At 40.8% G+C, this 20,949-nt stretch overlaps 1 protein-coding gene across 1 annotated transcript in view; it reads left to right on the forward strand.

Annotated features, from left to right (window-relative positions):
* Positions 1–20,949, forward strand: part of ADAM12 (ADAM metallopeptidase domain 12) — a 2,765,134-nt gene that overhangs the window by 2,731,580 nt on the left and 12,605 nt on the right. The gene's annotated exons all lie outside the window — the stretch shown is intronic.

Raw genomic sequence — 20,949 nt, forward strand, 5'->3', positions numbered from 1 at the left:
AATAAGATGGTTATGTCAATCTTTGGGAGGGCAGAGTGGAACAGTATGCATACAGCCACACTCCTCAGAAGAGGGGAAATGGCAAAGTGTACATCCTGGGGGTTGGCTTTTATTTCACCAAGCTACCAGATGGTTGTAGCCTTCCTTAATTCCCGTATGGAGTTGTATCTTCTAGGGGGAAATGAGTTGTGTGTCCCCAAACTTACCCAGATAGCTTGTTCCCCTGTCCAGGGAATGGGGGTTAGGTCATATAAATCCACTCATTGTCCATGCAGGTGAAGGCACAAGAAACCCTCATAGCTGCATTTTTCAGGGGTAATTCCCTAGAAATGTGCATGAATGAGCAGAGTCTAAACTGAGAGAAGCTTGAAGTTCACCAGGTACAGGCCAAAAGGCAGCTCTGAAAAAACATTTAAATTAAAGTGATGAGGGTTTGTCATAACAGCTGAAGTACATTGGAGGCTAATTTCAGAAAGAAATAAAACACATCGTACATGGTAAACAGTAAATTCATAAGAAATAAGGAAAAGAGAATACGTGAAATAATTAATTAGACAATATGTTTTGTTGAATTGATAAGGAGAAGATAGTTTTAAGGGGGAAAAGCCTATATGTTACACTAAACTGAAAAAAGAGTTTTTTTATGTTTTTATGGAGACGGACACTACTGGTTATGGAATGAAAGGATGAAACATGTATATTTATTTTGGTTAGGAAGAGAGCTTACACATGAAGAGCCCTCTATGACTTTCTTGATGGGTCAATATGGTGATGCGCAATATGCCAAGTAAGAAATTTGTATACAGTGAAGGATTATGTAGAAACACTGTACAGGCAATTACCAACACTGAAATGTACACAGAATAAGTAGAAAGTACAGAATTTGTATATTTTATCTGCATGTTGACCAGGTGAGCCCACCAGACAAAATTGTCTCTTTTCAGAGGTGGCTTGGGACCACTGTAAAACAGTAGGCAACCGAAGGTGGAAGGAATCAAACCCTGAATACTGGCCACTGGAAGCCACTCATTTGCAGCTCTGAGCTTTAGTCTGCTACCCTAGCTAGCAGACTAAATGCTTCCTCCCATTTTCATACCACAGGATGGTATCACATCTTCCTACATGTTATGGGCCTAGTGCATTTCCACTGTGCCACTCTGCTGCCTAATTTTTGATGAAGTTGATGCAGGTTTGCCAGTCTGGTATGATGGAAGAATATTGGGTGATGGTAGGTATTGAATTTGCAGTAGGGAATTAAAAGAACTCTTGATTCTGTTGTGGAAGATAGAAAATTTAAGAAGAAAATACAGAGAGAATATTAGTTTATATTACTTGCAATGCATTTGACAGGGTAAATCATATAACTGAAATTTCTGAAGTGTCATCGACTGAGGGAGAAATGTAGTTTTCTATGTAAAACTGTGTTTCAATTGACACAGGTCATACCTTTAAACAAATTTTTGCCATGTAGAGAGTAAACAAAAGGAAAAAGAGAACAAACAAGGATGTCCTTAAATGGAGATTTATTTCTGTTAGTTTTTAAGGGAGGTGGAAAATAGATGAAGGCATCTATTGCTTCTCACTTTTTCACATACTCACGATGTGATTGTGTTGGCTAAAAATAAGGTGTAGATGAAAGAAGCTTTTTGCAAGAAGCATTAATAAGGTGGGACCAGCTGAATAAAATAGAAAGCAAAGGATATGGCTTGGACAGGGGGAATTTACTTCTTGAAGAAAGATAAAAATTCTGAGGATCACTTTTGGATTATCAATGTGTATGTGTTTCTAGAGTTTCATGTTTGGATTATCAATGTGTATGTGTTTTTAGTTGATGGAGAGGAACCACAGAGATGCTAAGAAGGTAAAACTTGTGTAGAAGGCTTTTAGAGTGCCTTTACAGAAACAGATATATTTAATAGATTATGTAGTCTTCAGTCAATTCAGTTATTATAGGGGCTTAGACTTCTTAAAAGAGTTGAACAAGTAAGTATTTTATAGAATTGTTTATATTTTAAGGAATTCTGGATTAAATTTTATTATGAAGAAACAAGGAGGGGATTGAATTTAATAAATCCGCTAGTGTTTCCTGCTTCTAGACATTTACTTTAGGTGCTAGTGCAGTATGTCCTTCTCAAGAGTCAGTTTTGTATGAATTATTCCACATAAAATATGGGGATTTGTGGAACGGATTAGAAAGGAGTAAGGAAAATGCTGTGGTAATGACTGTATATTTTTAGAGTAAAGTAGGAAAATTAATATCTGGAATTTAATTGTTGATAACATAAAGAAAAAAGAGATAGGTGGTATACAATAATCAAATAATATGATTTAGATTAATCAAGGGAAGGACTCTGTACACAAAAGAAAAATAGTTCATAAACAATACATGAAAAGAATCTATTCTGCAGTGCTGAAATGGCCATGTTTTCTTTGGAGACTACATTTAAAAACTACCTTTAAAAGGTGAGATGGAATATAAATAGTTAATAGAAGTAGTGTATTTAGTACAAAATTGTGAGGCAGAGGAGACAGTAGCCAGTGTCTTTTCTGGATTATAAATGGATTATAGGATTCTGGCATTTAATAAGGAATGTGTTGAAAGGAAAAAATACACATAATTTAAATAATATAAGTTTGGGTTATTATAGGAACATGAGACAAGAACAATCCTGGCTTGACAACATTGTGTTGAGATTTGTCTGTATATTTGGAATAACTATACAAATTATCTCAGTAGCTACACAGGATATTTTTTTTATTTATTTTATTTTATTTTTATTTTTACACTTGTTGACCGGGGATGTCTGGCTGGGCCCAATGGCCCTTCTTCAGCAGAGGCCCAGGGAGAAAAGCTCCACACAAAGAGACAAATACTGATACATTTGGGTAGAGTACTTTTACAGCATCACAATACATACATAGATACATTAGACTATTTTACAGTAGTATGAAGACCACACAATACAGGAAAATAAACATTGATTAGTAATATGAATCATTACACAATTATATTGTAACCAGTAGTGATTAGTACAGTGATAGTATAAGTAAATAGCTTGGCTAAAAAGTGATATGATTCACCTTAAAAATAGGTCAGTATATGTGAGTGAGAATGAGAATTTAGTAAAGTAAGCAGGGCACAGTGAGTGTGCCTAGCCTGAGTCCTCTAGCCTGGGGAGCAGTCATAGCACTGCCAGTTTTGCATTAGATATTGCCTGATGAGGTTTTTAAAGGAGGCTTTACAGTTTGAGCTTTGTATGCTAGTGGGATGGGTGTTCCATTTTTTAGCCACTGTACTACTGTATAGTGAGACTCCAAAGCTGTTGTTGCTGCTGGTGACTTATAGTAATAGTTTTCTTGATGATTGAAGAAGCCTGGTAGCTGAATGCTGTTGTACTAGGTTTTTGAGGGCAGGACATTTGTTGGGTAAATAGAGTGACAAGAGGCAGAGCTGATTGTAAGTTAGTAGGATGAACAGTTCAAGCCAGTGGAACTGATGAAGAGCAGTGCAGCGATTGCAGCAAAGTGAGCAATTCTATTATAGCAGGCCTCCATTTTGCTAAGGTCAGTTTTATTGAGATTAGTTAGAATGGGGGATACATAGAGTAGAGTGGATAGAAGTTGGGACCGAGCAATGGCAGATCTTGTTTTGTTGGTGAGAAACGGCTTAATATGATCAGGTGCTCCCAGTCTGATGTGTACTTTTTTATAGTTAAATTAAAATGACTATCAAATTTTAGATGGCAGTCTATGGTTATACCTAGTAGCTTAGCCTGTGTTACTGGAGTGATTGGACTAGAGTTTGTAGACTAGATGGTGAATTGGCTGCTATAGATGTTTTTATTAGGACTGGTAATAATCATTAGCTGCGTTTCCTTAGGATTTAGAATAAGCTGGGCTTTGGTAAGGTAGTTTTCTACGTCAGAGAATGCTGATTGAGTTTCTTGCAGGGGGGTGGGCATAGTTTGTGCAGCACAGATTAGGGTAGTATCGTCTGTGTACTGTATGATAGATGCATGCTGTGTGGAGGTCATTTGTGAATACTGTGAAGAGTAGGGGTCCTAATATAGACCCCCGTAGGACTCCAGTAGTTGTGGGTAATAGAGGAGTGAGAGAATTTTCTGATTTCACAGTCTGGTGTCTGTCAGTTAAGTAGCTATGGAACCAGGTTAGTGTGGACTTTGATAGGTGATATTGGTTTAGTTTACTGAACAGAATTTAATGGTATACTGTGTCAAATGCTTTGGACATGTCCAAAAAGAGAGTTGACACCTGCAGGCCTTTATTTTTGAGTTCATTTATTGGGTCTGTAAAACAGAGGAGGGCTGTAGTGGTGCTACGGGCAGGTCTGAAACCATGTTATGTGGAGGACAGGATATTATTGTTTAGGAGGTATTTTAGTATCTGGGTATGAATGCATTTTTCTAATATTTTGGCCAAGGGGGAGAGTATTGCAATGGGTCTGTAGTTATTAAGTTCTGTAGAGGTCCCTTCTTTGTGTATGGGAGTGACATGGGATGTTTTCCAGAGTTTGGGAACATAGTTTTCAGCAATAGATCTGTTTATGAGGGTGGAGATTGTGATTGCAATAGCTTCTGCTGTGAGTTTTAAGAAGTAGCTGAGGTGTTGGTCAGCTGCAGTTGATGAGTTTTTTAGTTTGGAGAACATACTTTTGATAAAGCTGGTGGGCACTGTTTTGAGGGTAAAGCATGTATTAGTATTACTTGTAGTGGGAGGGATAGAGAGGTTGTAATTGTCCTGTGATATCAGGGATAGAATGGAGTTCACAAAGTAGGAGCTGAATTGTGTTGCAATGGGCACTTTAGTATAAGGAGTGGCCAGTTTGGGGGTAGTCATCCGGGTGGGTTTTAGCAAACGGTATACACTTTTTCAAAATTTTGGGGGATTGTGTTGGTATTTAGTTTGCAAGGTAGTATAGTATGATTTTTTTGTCCTGCCTAATGCATTCTTTTTTGCATGGTTGCACAGCCCTCTATAATTAGTAGGGCTATGTATATCCTTGTTTATTTGGTAGTGGAACCAAGGCAGTATCTCTGGACTTGAGGATTTCTTTGGTTTCCTTGCTGAGCCAGGGGTTTTGAGTGGTTCTAACCTTGACCTTGCATAGTGGAACAACATTGTCTAGCTGTTGTAAGAATGTTTTGTTGAAATAGGCTATGGCTTGGTCAAGTGGGAGGGTTCTCAGAGGGGTCCAGTCACAGTTGTAGAAAGTTTTGAGGACATGGGGGGAGACATTTTTTGTGTTTCATGTGGATCTATAAGTAGTGGTTTTGCATTGGCTGTTTCTACTGCAAATTGGGTATATTAGGTTATGGTCGCTTAGGCTGTCTGGGAGACTGCCTGTGTGGGGATACATTGTGGGGTAGTTAGAGTTTGGTCTAAAATAGATTGCCTTTTTGAGTTTTTGTCACATCTAGTGGGAATTTGAACTAGCTGCTGGTAGCCATGGAGATTTTTAGATTAGTTGGTGTGTCTGATGTACAGGTGTACCAATCTAGGTTGAAGTCACCTAGAATGAGGGTTTTTGAGAGTATGTGGTAGAGCACCAAGATAAGAAGTCTTCATTACTAGCAGGGGTATTACCAGGTGGGGTATAGATGGCAATGATGGTGAATGATTTCTTGGGATATAGTTGGAGTTGTGAGATAACTATGTCCCAATTATTGGGAGAGGGGTAGGTGTTGGGAATGTTAAGTAGAGTTAAGCTGGTCTTGTACAATATGGCAGTTCCATCTCCTTTATGAAGAGGTCTATCTTGCCTAATGATGTTGTAGCCGGCTGGGAGAAATTCAGAGTCAGGTATGATTTTATTTAGGCAGGTTTCTGTAATAGCAACTGTTTCAGGGGAGAAGTGTGCTATTGTGGCCTGGAGTTCATGTATTTTGTTTTTGATGCTCCTAATATTGATATTCAGTATTAAGAGGTGGTTATTGCGTTTCTTCATTATTTGACAGGGGAGGAAGGTAATGGCCAGATGGTTGTACTAATGTGGTTTGTGTTGGACAAGGTGGGTTTGGGCCTGGGTTGGGGTGGATGTCCCCACTTATGGTAAGCCTGGTATTGATACTGTGGAACAGATGCTTGAGTTTGGAGATGTGCATGAGAAAGTGTTGTGCTTTTTTAGAGTTGGAATGCATGCATGTATGTTTCATTTTGTAATGATCTGTTATGTTCCTGAAAATTTGTGGATAAATATTATAGTAATGTATGGTGTCTGCATGTGGGAATTCAAAGTATTGTGTCGGGCTACTAAGTTTAGTAATATTGAGAGACTGATAAATTGTGGAGTTATATAGGATTCTGAAAAGGCAGACCAGACTTAGTTGCAGAATACCCATGATTATGTAAGAGACAGGTGGTTCCAGATGGAGGAGTGGCTAGGAAATTAAGAGATGAAGTATATGACAATGCAAGAGTAGTGTAGGGTGATGTAAAATGACTTGAGTGAATGTGAGTGGTGTAGATAATGTGGGGTGGTGCAGTGGGTATGGTTGGGATACTATAAATCTAGAGGTACTGGGGTGGGTGGTAATTGGGGGAAGGGTAGAGAAGCAGAGTGAGCCATGCATCAGCGAGGGCAAATAGAGTGGGGCCAAACCCACCAGGACTGAAATAATGGGTGGCAAAAAAGTATGTGGCAATTTTCAATATCTTACAGTTACATGCTACAAAGTTACAAAGATAGCACTACACTGACACAAGCTGCCCTACAGCACCCAAGAGAGGGAGCAGCAAGGAGTAGAGTTTAGATAGAGGGTAATGGCTGATGATTGAGTGTCACTATATGAGGGTTAACAAGAGCTGAGAGTTGTCAGTAAGCCAAAGCTGTAATATTCTGTGGTCTATTGCATTATAGTAGGGAATTAGGAAACTACATTGCAGGCCTGCCTTGCAAGTGTGCACACCAGTACTTTAATATAAATTAGATAAGAAGTTACACAATGACCAGAAAAAGAGAGCTATTGGGAAAAAAGGTATAGTTTGTCACACCTCAGTGACCACACATTGAATTCCTTATCAAGGCAATGTTGTGTGATTTTGCTAGGTGATGTTTTCCCTATTGGTAGTTATCAGAGTCAATCTTTAGGAGGGTGGGGAGACCACTGCAACTCTAGTGCTGGGCTGAAAGATAAATAGAGTTAAAATACTAGGTAAGCACAATTGCAGTGGTGATTGATAGTAACACCTTGCAGTTCAGTTCACTAATAATCATCCTTTATGCCTAAGGTGGTTAATGAGCTTTCCCTTAATCAGTCTATTAATCTGCCTACTTTTTTCACCTCTCCATAGTCTGACAGTGAGAGGGTGCTGCATACTTTGGATGTGCATAGACAACTCAGAATGTAATTGGATCAAACTAAAGCTATTCAACAATCTAATCAGTTCTTTGTTTATTTTCATCCTAGATCTTTGTGTCTAGCTGTATCCAAGCAAACTATTTCTTCCTGGATTACTAAGGCTATTTCCTTTTGTTACATCTTTTACGGTAAGAGCCTTCCTTCTTCAGTCAAGGCTCATTCTACTAGAGCAGTGGCTTCTTCTGGTGCTTTTTTCAAGGGCTTAAATACTAATTCTATTCTTGAAGCAGCTACCTGGTCTTCTGTGCATACCTTTACTAAGCACTACAAGTTCGATGGTATCTCTAGAGCTAGGGCCAGTTTTGCTAGGGCCATTCTCCATGGCTTCTTAGGCAACTCCTCTTCTTTACCCTCCCAAATTTACTCTTGAGATTTGGCACTCTCCCGAATGTTAAGAATACTACAGCAGTGAATGCAAGAACATAGTACAGTTGTATAAAATCTTACCATAATGGTATATGTCTTTGCCTTCACTACTGCAGTATTTGTTCCTTCCCTCCTTCCCCCTAGTCCTTTACCTTCCTGGATATACAGGTTACCTCTTGGGTTCCTTGGGCTGGTGTTCCTTCTGGGGCAATCAGTGCAGTTTATGGTAAGCATGAACATTATACCCTATGGTACGCAAGGAGCAATTTGAGTGACATTTAGGTATACCTTTAAATGCAACAGGAAGTCTTTAGTATACTGACCGGATGATGGGCTTCCATGGCATGGAATCCCAAATGTTAAGAATGCTACAGCAGTGAAGGCAAGGACATCTACCATTATGGTAAGATTTTACACAACTGTACTTTCTTGCCTTGAGTGTTCTACTAGTTCTTTTCCAATGTGATGCCTTTTCTTCCTAACAGCCAATAACTGTGTAAATTCATTGAATTAGCTGGATTAATTTTCATCTTTATCTAATTATTTTAACCTGTTATATAATACATAGGTGCTTTACTGCCCACAACATTGCGTCCCTTAATAGTAAACCTTTAACTGCAGCCTCCTTTGCTAAACATCTCCATTTGATTAAATGTTTCATTCCAGGCATTAAATATCAATGGCCCCTCTTTTGTTGTCCTCTGTACACCATATTGTTCAATTTCAGCATCATCACTATCATACCTTCAAAGGTAAGACAGCATTCCTGCCTGTTTATTATTCTGAGTTGTAAGTGATTCTTGATATCTAGATCTTGCATATTCTCAATCTTTTTTCTTAGCTCATGTCAGTGGCTCCTCGGTACTTTTATTTTTTGTTTTTGATTATCATCTGATGCTCTGATGTTCTTCATGTTTCACTGCTGCAGTCCTAACCATTGGGGTATCCATGCTGTGGTAGCCCATAGTCGGTCCAAATACCAGAGCCAAGGTTTTGTGCATCAGCTGCTGTCACTTGCTGAGTGATGTCAGCTTGTCTGAGCTATAAAGGAGAGCAGGCGATGCCATTACCTCAGTCTTTCTTGCCGTGGAGCCCATAGCAGTAGCAATACTCAACAGTGCTGGTTGGCTGTTTCCAGATTTCGAAATTCAGCTGAAAATGTCTAAAGCTAAGTACGCTGTTGGGGATCCTTACTTTTTTCTTGCACTAACCGATGTCTGAAAAAGTCAATAACTGTCTCACCTGTGGAAAGCAAATACCACACCGAGACTTCCATTCTTACTGTATCACTTGCTTAGGCCCAGATCACGACATACCCTGCTATTGGTTCTATGCCCTCTTTAACGCAAGAACTATTCATCGTAGAGCTCTGTTTGTAGCAAGTTATTTTTGTCTTCCATCTCCGATTACCGATATGGCATCTGTCAGTCAGCAAACCGCAGATCTTCTGAAACAAGTAAAGATAAGGATAAGACAGACTGAATAAGGCCAAGCCTTCCAGTGACACTACCACTAAATGGGTCATCAGTTCTTCGGAATTCAGTGAGGTGCTTTCGCAGCCACTGATGCCCGACTCGATTACTTCACAGGCCTCTACTGAGACCCTTTCAGATTCCTGTATACCGCAGATGTCTGCATCGTCTAACAAGCCTTTGGCTGTCTCTGCCTCCATTGAGTCCAGAGCCGCTAAGCAGCCACCGGCTTCCGAGGATGCCGCTTGCACTTCAGAAATCACTTCAAGGCCTTCGCCCTCTGTTCCGACTAACACACCGACAGCACTGAGGGATACTCTTCAGGCCAGACTTAGAGCTACTCTAAAGAAAACAGCAAAAAGTCTCCATTCCACTACTCCTCCCCCTCCTCAAACTAGAATGCTTAAAATTGTGGAGGATCTCATCACTTTCATCCGGGGTAATCAGGCCACTCCAGCCAAAAGGAGAAGGGAACCTTCTCCAGACATCCAATTGTATTTAGACTCGGAGGGATCGGACTCTGTTTTTGAAGAGGAAGATCCTCTTACTGCCTATGAAGATTCAGATGCAGAAGAATCTCTTCCTTCTGCATCAACTCCGGAGGACTTTTCCTTTGGGGAAACCCTCCACATCCACAGGGAACACTTCCAATGCAAACCAATGGATTTCCCTCAATCCAAGAAAAGACTAAGAGAGTTTCTGGACCTACCCCAGCACAGGCCTCTGGCCATCCCACCCATCTTGGAGGTGGTAGATGATGTTTGCCAAGAATCCAGCCTTACCCCTGACACCCTTCCACCTACCCCCAGAAAACCTGACAGGTACTATAGGGTACCTGACTCACATAACTTCCTCTACAGAAATCCTATAGCAAATTCGGAGGTGATTGCTCAGGGACCTAAGGGAGTTAAGGCTACCTCTGCAAAGAATCCTGTTCCCTCAGAGAAAGAATCCAGGGCCCTGGACAGATGGGTTAAAAAACTATATACCTCTACAACTTTAAGGGCTCCCAACTGTCAGTTCCATTTGTTAAAATATCAACAGCACACTTCGGAACTTTTGAAACAGAAAATTTATACTTTACCAGATTTTTCCAACAATAAAGAGATAGAATTGCTGCACTCTTCATATCAGGTGGCAAAGCACTCCTTGCATTGTGGATTTGATATCCTAGAAGCTCCTAACAGGGCAGCAGTGACAGGGTCTGTTATCAGAAGACATGCTTGGCTGAAAGAACAACCTCTTCCTGATCATGTCAAAGCTAAAATCATGGATGCACCTCTTGACAAAGACCGCTTGTTCGGACAGAAAACTGAAGAGGTACTTAAAAAGATGGAAGACAAAGCAAAATTGATGCAGACTGCTAAAGATTTTCTTCAAGTACAACCTCCTAGTTTCTGCAGAAATTTTCCCTCTAAACACTGGTCTTTTACTGCACCAAACAGGCAAGCACAAGGCAAAACCCATAGGGACAGACCCACCAGGACTCGAACTCAGGGCCAGCAAAGAACTAAACAGTGCCCCCCCCCCCAAACACTAGAGCAGGGAGTTCAAAAGCAACCCTGTAGGGAAAAAACACTCAATAACTACCTTTCCCATCTCTGCAAGCCTCCTCACAGCAAAAGCTAGGAGGAAGGCTATCTCTATGCAGAGAAAACTGGAACTCTATAACAAAAGATCAATGGGCCTTAAAAATCATTTTTCAGGGGTGCAATTTCAATTTCCAACAACTACTACCTCCAAGAGGGTACCCAGACCTAACTCCAAACCAGTGGGCAGAAGCACTAAAACAAGTGCAAAACCTAATATCCCTAGGGGCAGTAGAACCTGTACCTCCAGAACAAGTTGCAAAAGGATTCTATTCCAGACTATTCCTTGTTAACAGGAAAGGAGGGACTTGGCGTCCTATCCTGGACCTAGCCTTTCTCAATACCTTCCTGGTAATCCCAAAATTCAAAATGCTTACCTTACAACAGCTTCTACCAGTGCTGCCAAACAAAGCTTGGATGATCACCTTAGACCTAAAGGATGTTTACCTGCACATCCCAATAAGGTAATCATGCAGAAAATTCCTGCAGTTCAGAGCAGGGTCACTAGACTTTCAATTTTCTGCTTTGCCCTTTGGCTTATCTACTGCTCCCAGTGTGTTCACCAAATGCCTAGCTCCTGCCATTGCCTTTTGCAGGCAAAACACTGTACAGATTTACCTTTACCTGGATGACTATCTCATCCAGGCAGACTGCAAGAAACTGCTCTTGCAGCACCTCTCATTTGTAAAAACTCTACTCACCTCTCTGGGGTTCACTATCAATGAAAGAAAATCAAAACAGACACCTACAAGGAAAATCATATTTCTGGGAGCCTTACTGGACGCAGAACAGCAAATGGCCTTTCTGTCCCCAGAAAAACAAAGTTTCCTACCAAAATACTTCACTTCTTTGACCTCCCAAACCCAGCTTTCTGCCAGGAAATTCCTCTGAGCTCTAGGGTGCATGGCCTCATGCATCCTCCTGGTACCTCTGCCCAGACTACACATGAGGAAAATTCAGTGGTACCTAAAGAACCTATGGTGTCAAAACTCGCAACCTCTGGACACCTCCCTGCCTGTGATCCCTTGCATAAGATCCGAGTTCCTCTGGTGGGCCCAGGCCTGTGCTCTGAACAGGGGACTTCCATTCACCCTCCGTCCATCAGACCAGACCATAACTACAGATGCTTTGGACATAGCCTGGGGTACCTACCAAGAAGGCAGATGCACCCAAGGTCTCTGGGACACACATATTCTACCCTTGCACATCAACCAAAAGGAAATGATAGCAGTGCAAAACTCTCTGGCATCCTTCAAGCCCTACCTCAAACCAGAGGTTCTTCTCATAAAAACAGACAACACCACAGTCATGTGGTACATCAGCAAACAGGGAGGGACTCAATCTTACCCCCTGTGCAGACTAGCCATGAACCTGTGGGTAGCAGCTTCATCCATGGGACTACATATTATAGCCCAATACCTACTGGGGATCAACAACACACTGGCAGACCACCTAAGCAGAAACCTGCTGAACCCACATGAATGGCAAATCCACAGAGACATTTTTCTGCAAATTACCCACACATGGGGGACCCCCCCCCAGGTGGACCTCTTTGCTTGTCATTTAAGTCACCAAGTACAGAAATTCTGCACCAGGAAGTACCATCACCTGGCCTGGAAGGTCGATGCCCTGACCTTCCCTTGGAATACCCTCTTTGTGTATGCATTCCCACCTCTCATTACAAAAGTATTAATCAAGATAAGGGAGGAAAAAACAAGAGCAATACTCATTGCCCCAGATTGGCCCAGACAGCATTGGTACCACTGATGCACAGCCTATCTCACCAGCCCCCCTGACAGCTACCTCTGATACCTCACCTGCTATCCCGGGGGAGGGGACAATGCTGCACCCAGACCTTCAGACACTCAAGCTACCAAAACCAACAAGGAATCTATGCCAAGCAAGCAAGTCCTTGACATCACAGAAGCCAGACGGGCCAGCACCAGAAAATCATATGCTGGAAAATGGAAAAGATTCTGCTCCTGGAGCCAGTCCAAGGAGACAGACATACATCTGCTCTCCATTCCACTTATTCTAGATTATCTTGCTGAGCTTCTTAATAAGGGTCCCTCCTTCTCCTCCATAAAGATCTATGCCTCTGCCATCTCAGCACACTTTGATACAGAGCAGCCATTGTTCTCCCACCCTCTTATCAAACAATTCCTTAGAGGAGTCTGTAATATCAGGCCTCCCAGAAGACAGCCCACCCCAGCCTGGGACCTGAACTATGTTTTAGAAATGCTTACTCTGCCTCCCTTTGAGCCTGCAACATCCTCAGAACTAAAGTACCTCTCTTCGAAGACTGCCTTTCTCCTGGCATTTACTTCAGCCAGGATAGTATCAGAGCTTCAAGCCTTAATTGCCACTGAGCCATTTATCATCTTCCATGCAGACAAGTCTCCCTGAAAAGCAATCCCTCCTTCATGCCAAAGGTGGTTTTGGATGTTACCCTCAACCAGGCCATCCACCTGCCCACCTTCTTCCTTAACCCTCAGAACAAGGGGGAAAGGATACTGCATTATTTGGATGTGCACAGGCAACTCAGATTCTATCTGGATCATACAAAGACATTCAGGAAAACTGACCACCTCTTGGTCAGCTTTAAAACAGGGGTACAGGGGAAACCAATATGCAAACAGACCATTTCCAAATGGATAGCACACTGCATCCAATTTTGCTGCTACTGGCATGGAAAACCACTCCCTAGGACCATCAGAACCCATTCCACTAAGGCAACCTCTACTTCCACAGCATTCCTTATAGGGGTATCCACCAAAGACATCCTGGAAGCTGCCACATGGACTTCAGTCCACAACTTCACCAAACATTACCATCTGATACATATTCTCAAAAGCTAGGGCTGGGTTTACCTCTGCAATTCTGCAGGGCATGCTCACCCTATCTAAAGTTTCTATCAGCCTTCCACCCTTCTCCTCAGCTTTGGAAATCTTCCCAATGGTTAGGACTGCAGCAGTGAAACATGAAGAATATACTACAGTTGTGTACACTCACCCTAAATGTAGATTTTCGAGTGTATTCACTGCTGAAGTCATGCTTCCCCTCCCTCCTTCCCCCTGATATCTGCTTTCCTTAGAGAGACACATATTTCTATGGAGGGTCTCTGACCCCAGGACTACTAATAATTATTAAAATTGGACTTCTTTGGTTGGTTAAGGCAAGAAAAACTGAAGTAATGGCATTGCCTGCTCTCCTTTATAGCTCGGACGACCTGACGTCGCCCAACAAGCGACAGTAGCTGACGCACAAAACCTTGACTCTGGTATTCGGACCGACTGAGGGCTACCACAGCATGGATAGCCCAGTGGTTAGGACTGCAGCAGTGAATACACTCGAACATCTACATTTATGGTAAGTGTACACAACTGTACTTTCTCCGCCCCTTCCAATTGTTTTTGCCTTTTTTTTTCCTGCTGCAACATATCCTGTATCATTTCTTCACTGTGAGTTCTCTACTTCTAACTTTGTGTTTTCCTTTTTGTCTCTGTTTTTATACTATGTGGTTTGCTAGTATACTAGTTTATATTTATTACTACTACTGTTTTTAAGGTTTCATTATTTATTGTGTTTATTAGATATCACGTAGGAATATGCTATTATATGTACAAACAACACTTAGTGCTTATACCGTATAATTTTGCTATGCTAATTCTTTCATGGTGCATTCCACAGTTAACATATTTTCAAGCAGATCAAATTTGAAACCTGTTCTAAAGACTTAAACTTTGCTTGTGATATAAACAGGGCATGCTGGAGAGACCGGTATGCATCCCAGAGACTACCCCCTTCTCTGGAACAGGCTCCCCATCAATGTGAAGCAGAGTTCTTCCTTAACCCAATTCACTTGTAACTTGGACAATTGGATGGGATCAGGAAATTCATCCTTGGTTTGCCACCTGTCTCTCTAATGGATGCAGGCAGCTTTGTAAATGTGTCATCTCCCAGGTCCCTGTTTTTAAATGGTTCATCTCCCAAGCCCTGCTTACACTTATCAAGGGTACCAGAACTTGTCAGAGATTTGGGATGCATGGCAAGGTTTAAAAAGAACCTTAGTTGTTAGCCTAGTAAACACCCATGAACCTGTGAAACAGTTAAATGCCACATAAGCATTCATTGTTATTTGTAACCCCCCATATCCATTGTGTTAATTTTTATAACACAGGTAAACATATTGCAGTTTCAAAGTTGAGTTTGTTTAATTCCAGTAAAGTTATTTTTCATGAATTTGTTATAGGGATTTAAACCAATAGAAGAGAGGAGGCAGGATCCCCCAAAGTACCTACAAGAGTACTACATATTAAAGACTTAATTTCACCTGCTTCTATTTAATAGTGAAGAAATATAGCCAAAGCATCAATTTCAACTCTTAATGTGTACACAGAGAATTTATGCACTCTACCTCATTTCATGTAACTGCTGAGTCTAAGCTAGTGTTCCAGCTACTGGTTATCAGCAGACTTCAGCCATGTTCAACCTACCAAAGAAGGGTACACAGTGAAACAGCAGCCCTCATTTACACTCAGGATCATATTATGAGAGATTCAGATTTCCAAGATATTAAACACAAACAATCAAGTATCTTATTTATTTTGTTATTTTTTTCAGATAGGGAGTAAAGTACAGTTGTGTAAGAACTATAACAGCAGATGTTTGAATAGATCACTGTTGCAGTATTGTGGACTTATTGCCAAGGACACCATACATTTGGCCATTCTGCAAAAACTTGGATATCTTCCTGTTATGCTGAACGTCTAACCTGTGATCTATGCATGTACTGGTACTGAAGGGATAAATAGGAAGTTAAGTGGAAAAAGAATGAAGCTAATGCTGAGAGAGGATAGACTCACACAAACTGGTTTCAAGACTGGATGGAAAACTTAGAGGGGTCTACCACAGTGAAGTTGACAGAGAGATAAGAAAAAAAATTAGGGAAGGAGGGTGGGTGCATATGCTGCAACAGCAGTCTATTTGAACATCTGCTGTTTTGCTAAGTTCTTACAGAACTGTTCATCATTCAGTCACAGCTACAATACTGCTAACTTATGGAGTTGGAATGATTCTCAAAGGTTTTAGGTAGAAAGAAAGAGAAGAGGTTTGAGGAACAGAACTGGAGTCGAATATGCCTTGAAAATGGTTCTGGTGGTAGCACATGCTTTAACCTGGAAAAGTCATCTATTTACTACGTTTTTATGAAAATGTGAATGGAAAACAAAGTATCCATCTTTAGAATAGCTTTAGTGTCAAGGCATTTGAAAAGGGCTCTCAAAGAGGCCATAACTCTAAAAGAATGTGCTTTGACCTGATTTAAGAACTTTTCCAAGACTAGCTACTTCCTATTAAGTGAAGGCACCACTAAATTCCAGGCCCCTCCCCCTAGATTTAGAGGACTCATGGGGCGTATGTGGAAGTTTTTACAGAAACCCTGTTCAAGCATGTAAATAACTGTATAGAAGCAGCATATCCAAACCAAAATAAATTTAGGACAAACTCCAAAAATAAGCCCCCTTGCTGGACTCCAGTATAAATAGGTTGTACAACAAAAGAAAGAAACTCGTGTCCAAAAATAGGAATGGCTACACCCAAAAAAACAAATAAATTCCCTCATTAGTGTTATCAAGCAACTCAGGAGACTAATCTAGTCCACCAAAGCCAACTTTGAGGCAAAAATAGCGTTCCAGGCTAAGGATAACCATAAGGCATTTTTCAATTATGTATGCAACCTTAAAAGGAACACCCACCAGTGTGCTGAAGTAATAGTAAATGGAACTTTTTATACCAAACTGCGGGATATCGCAACTTTGCTGGCCAATAAATTTAGCTCCAATTTCACCCCAGGAAATACCATCTACCATTTGTCCCCCAACTATCACTAAAGAACAGGTCCTCACTGTGCTCTCCACAGATAAAAATATTGCCACAGTGGGTCCTGATAATATTCCAGGATCCCTTCTGAATAGATTAAAATATGACCTGTCAGGCCCACTACAATCTACATTCAACTACAGCCTCCAGACAGACTTCATCCAAAAGGAATGGAGGACTACAACTGTCATTGCTGTACACAAAGGCTAACCAACAACAAACTCAGTGAACTACAGAACCATAAGTTTGACTAGTCTTGTATCCAAAGCCATGGAAAGAATTACTGTGGACCTGATAAACTTGGTGGACTTCTTTAAGAAGGTCACTAGAGCCATGGATGAGAGTAAAACACTACATACTGCTTACCTTGACTTTGCAAAAGCATTTGACACAATGCCACACTTGGGTATTATAGAAAAACTGACAAATTTAGGCGTAAATCTCTGTCACCCAATGGATAACCAAATTTTTCCCAGACAGTCCACATGAAGTTAGAGTAGGAGACTCCACCTCCACCAAGAGGCATGTTATTAGTGGTGCCCCACAGGACTTGGTACTGAGACCTCTCCTGTTTGACTTCTCTGAAGTCAAAACATATGTAGAGGGCCTTTGGCTGATGACTGCAGGGTGGGTGCAATCACTGAATCTCCTAGTGATGAAGATAGCCTCCAGGAAGGTCTGACACAGACAAATAACTGGTGCCAAAACCATGGCCTAAAACCCAGTGCAAAGAATGCATAATTATACCTTTTGGGAAGATATCTACCACTGCAAATTAAAACATTGATAACAGTCCCCTAAGAGTAGACGCAGTGGTAAGGGGCATGGGAAGTCAGGTTGACAGTAACCTGAACTTTGATCATCATGGGTCCATAGTAGTGAGAAAATCATTCTACATGGTGAAACTTGTAAGTAAGGGCATGGCATCCAGATCTAAGGAGATCATAGTCCCACTATACTTAGCCCTCATTAGACCAATGATTGAGTACAATGCAGTCTTTGGTATGAAAGAATACAGGGTATAAATAATGAGTCCTATGCAGACCACTCAAAACCATGTCCCTGTACTCAGTACTCAGTCTTCTGCAGACTACTGAGGGGTGATCTATGCCTAACTTACAAGAGATTCTCCAGCCCAGACCTGATGGATCTGCTACACATCTGCAAAACAAACAACACTAGAAATACCTGATCAAAGGATATAAACCTTGTCTGTGACATAAAACATGTTCGAGGGATAGTTTTTAGTCTCCGAGATTACCCCGCCTCTAGAACAGACTCCAAATTCATTTGAAACATAGCTCTTCCCTAAGCCTATTGAAATGCAGTTTGGACCAATGGATGGGTAAATGCAAATTCAATCTTGGCTTGTCGCATGCAGCTCTTATGGACATGGGCAGATTGCATATGTCACAGGCTTGTACCAAAGCTGTTCTAGCCCATGGGCACTGATAATTGAAAATTGGGCATGAATGGCTAGGCTGAAAAAGGTTCTAGGGTCATTAGCCTAGTAATGACCTATAATCCTATGATCCTTGAAGATTTTTACCATGGAAAGCATAGCAGAAGGAAATAGGTATAGTCATCTAGACATAGTCTGTTTAAAGACTGGAGGGTTCACCTTTTTTCTTTTGTAAGAAATAAAAAGTCAGATTTTTTGGATATGTTGCCTTATTTAGGTAAAATCTGAGATGTCTGTGCACATCTTGCAAATTAAGAGTTCTTTCCCCTTTATGTTGAGGATTAGGAAAATACAGGGAGATGGAGTGATTGATTCAAACACATCTCTGATAGCTTTTCAAGAACATAGTTGATGTCCCAGGGAGAATAAATGGATTTCCTAGGAGACCCAGTGTGCAACACAACTTCAAGAACCGATTGATCTCAAAATGTGAAGAAAGATGGGGGGGTCAGTTGGTAGGCAGGCCAAAATGGTTCACAAATAGAGGTGCATGCCAGACCTAAATTGAGGAACTCACTCTAATATTTGAGGAAAAGGGGAAGCTGGCATATGGAATCATGTGAATTGTGGATGCCATGAACCCCAGGGCTATCAGAATCTCTCTTGCAAATTTCATTTAAAGATTTGTCGGGATAATATGTAGGCTGTCAGAAAATGGACTTTTTGTTGGAGAAAGGAAAGCTATCATGTTGGAAGTATCCAGAAGACATCCCAGGAAACACATGACTCAGTGGTTCCTTGGTGGATTTCCTTGTGTTCAAAGTGCATCCTAGATGGAGAAACAGATTAGTTCTAAAGTGCAAATGTTGAATATTTTTTCCTGAACAGAAGTGGCTTAAATCAATAAAGCAACTAGGTTTGGATAGCAATGAATACCTTGGAGTCTGCATAAAACTATGACAGGAACTAAGCATTGAAAACCTTTGCTGTTATAGATAAAACAAACGGCAATGCAGTATATTGAAACTAATATGTCAATGCACAAAACCTTAAAAATCTTTCTGTGTTTTGCATGAATAGGTATATGTACATCCTTCAGGTCCAAGGTTACTAAGAAAAATGAAGGGGGAAGAGGTTTGGGGGTTAGCATCTTGCACTTTTAGAAATGTGTTTGAAAGGGTATGTCCAAAATTGGCCTCCATGTTACTTACTTTGGCTAAGAAAAAGTCTGGAGTAAACATCGTTTCCTATTTGATAGGGAGGAAAAGGTTCTATAATACCATGATGAAATAGATGTAAGAGAATTTGGAAACAGGTGGTGTTGATATGAGGGAACCTGAATAATTCCTGAAGGCATTGGTGGAAAATTCCAGAGCAGTCTGTACTCATTCTTTATGATGTCTAAAACCCAAGCATCTGATGTTATTGTTCTCAAAAGAGGGAGAGACAGAGAAAGTCTCTCTGCCAAGTTGTGAGAAAAGGAAACGGAAGTTGGAACTTTGGTCTGAGAAGGATCCCTTGCTTCCTTTGTAATCAGATGTGGGGTCTGTACTGCCACTTCTTTGAAAATGTATTCCCTTTTTGTTGAAAAGTTTTTTGTGACTTGTAAAAATATCCTGATTTGGAGGGGGTGGTTCCTCTGAAGCTTAAGAATTTGGTGGGGTGGTTAAAAACCTTGCACTCTTTTGTCTCTTCTCTAGTTTCTTGAATATCTTAGCAGAAGGACAGCCAGACAGGTTATCCTTATCTAAATGAGCACCACATAGTTTGTTTTTTACATCATCTCATAGTGATTGAAGCCTAAGCCTGGCATACTTTCTAAACACTGAACCAGTAGCAGCTGTCCTGGGGAAAGTTATCAGCAGCATTATACCCACATTTAATGGAATGGCTTGCTGCTTGAGAGGCTGCGTTAAGCATGTCTTGTGAAGAAGCTTTATTTTCCAAGTCAGAAATGTTATTTGTTTAGCCATGTTGTCAAAAGTAGAAAGCAGATATCTAGCCATGTGAATCTGATAATTAATGGCATGGAGAGACAATACGGCAGAAGTGTAAACTATATTTTCTTCATGTCCACTGTCCTCTTATGTTTGTCATTTGGAAAGGTATTGATGGAAGAGATCAATTTGGAAATGTTATCTAATTCCACAAAAACAACTGCCAGGCCTGAAGATGTGCTTTTGTGCAAGTAGTTATCAAAGTCAGGTACATTATCAAACCTCTCTGGCTTCTTATAAGCATGTTGTTGTTATTCAGAAGCCAGAAAAACAGTCAAAAATGTATCTTCAAAAGACTAAAAGAGGTAGAATAACAGAGTTTTGATACCTCCACAAGCATTAAGTTATATCTTTTTGGGATTCTATTTGCTTACCTTTCCATTTACTGTTCTAGCATTGTATGAATAGTATTCCCAAACATTCCTCATGATGGGAATCGGAAGACATAGCCCACATGATTAGTGATGGATTTGTATGACCATTCCTCAGCTTCTAATTTAGTGTGTGTGTGTGTGTGTGTGTGTGTGTGTGTGTGTGTGTGTGTGTGTGTGTGTGTGTGTGTGTGTGTGTGAGAGAGAGAGAGAGAGAGAGAGAGAGAAAGCCCATGCATGTGAGAGAACTCTCAAATATTCAGAATTTCCAAATTTTTGCTTCATATGTTTGGCCTGTTCCTCATGCAAAATATGGATTTCTGGCAAATCACTGAGGAATGAAGTCAATAAATAATGAAAGATATTTGAATTTCAGACTTCATGTCCTTCAGAAAAAAATGCAAGTCAAATCAATTCCTGCTATTATATCAACTTTCTAAGTAAGAATAATATTTAAAATCTGTCCCCTATTATTTTTGGATCTCACTAAGAG

Source organism: Protopterus annectens, chromosome 14.part0, assembly GCF_019279795.1.
Source record: "Protopterus annectens isolate FY-2018-M chromosome 14.part0, PAN1.0, whole genome shotgun sequence".
Classification (NCBI taxonomy): Eukaryota; Metazoa; Chordata; order Ceratodontiformes; family Protopteridae; genus Protopterus; species Protopterus annectens.